The sequence below is a fragment of the Anneissia japonica genome, unplaced genomic scaffold (assembly GCF_011630105.1).
Source record: "Anneissia japonica isolate Jap-2015-1 unplaced genomic scaffold, ASM1163010v1 scaffold183482_len1110_cov79, whole genome shotgun sequence".
NCBI classification, from domain to species: domain Eukaryota; kingdom Metazoa; phylum Echinodermata; class Crinoidea; order Comatulida; family Comatulidae; genus Anneissia; species Anneissia japonica.
The window spans coordinates 1-1,110 of record NW_022757992.1 but is presented as its reverse complement, the minus strand read 5'-3'; the positions used below and the strand labels follow the sequence as shown (position 1 = coordinate 1,110).

The 1,110-nt window shown below is 34.0% G+C and overlaps 1 non-coding gene across 1 annotated transcript; it reads left to right on the top strand.

Annotated features, from left to right (window-relative positions):
- Window positions 1-642: 642 nt before the first annotated feature.
- Trnat-ugu lies at window positions 643-715 on the top strand. The gene has a single exon. It is a non-coding gene; the product is annotated as a tRNA-Thr (tRNA).
- The last annotated feature ends 395 nt before the right edge of the window (window positions 716-1,110 follow it).

Sequence of the window (1,110 nt, the reverse complement as noted above, 5' to 3'; positions counted from 1 at the left end):
AACTTTGCTCAAGTAAAAATTCGGGTACATATACGAGAAATACCACTTCCGAAGTTCGGTAAAATAGAAGGCATAATTTTGAGAACCGAGCGCTCGACGACGATAATATATGCACACAACATCGGGTTTCTCGCGCTGAGCTTTCAATCCACGACCGAATCTAGGCCTAGCCTATTTTTTACTAATGTACAAATGATGGTTGCTTGAAACAACAATCGTATTCATTACCTTACGGTATATTGGATGGACAATAAATTAAAACAGGCTTAGGTCTCTAGCCATTGTTTTAAAGCCGGTACACAGCTAGACATTTTCGGCTCCGTCACGAAATAGTTTTCTCCTTTTTTTCTGAAGTTTACTTTGATTGTATTACATAGAGGGCGCTTGTTTGGACATCTTTCATAGCCACAGTATGGTTTTGCTCGACCTGCTCGTGCGTGATCGTGTGGAGCGGATACACATATTATTTTACGTTTCGAAAAACCAAACAAGTCTTTCTTTAAACTAATTTATTTTTGTTAAATGTATTTCAATATACACTTGGTTAGTATTTATTCCGTCATTACTTTGCATATTTTTTGTTTTGCAAGCTTGCCATCGTTCTACTGTGGTGCCTACGATAAACTTATTGTTTCCGCAATTGCCTCTATAGCTCAGTGGTTAGAGCACTGGTCTTGTAAACCAGGGGTCGTGAGTTCAAATCTCACTAGGGGCTTCTTTTTTTAATTATTAAATATATTTTATTAACCGTCATATTTTATCAACCAATATCTTTTGTTTCAAACAGATGTATATTATTGTCAACTTTATTTCTAACAAATCATATTTCATCTCTGAATAATGCAGACATTGATATTTTTTATATGGTTATATCGTATACTGTTTACTTGTTCTTTACATACATATTATACACATATACAAACCTACATATATATATATTATATATATTATATATTTATATATTATATATATTATATTATATAACTCGCCACTGAGGAAGGACTAGTGTTGTCCGAAAGCTCTGGTTCTATTTCTGGCTGTTTACTTACGTTTACTTTTTAGCTGTTGCTTACCATTTTTGTATCTCTACTGAGATCCAGCCATTGTTTC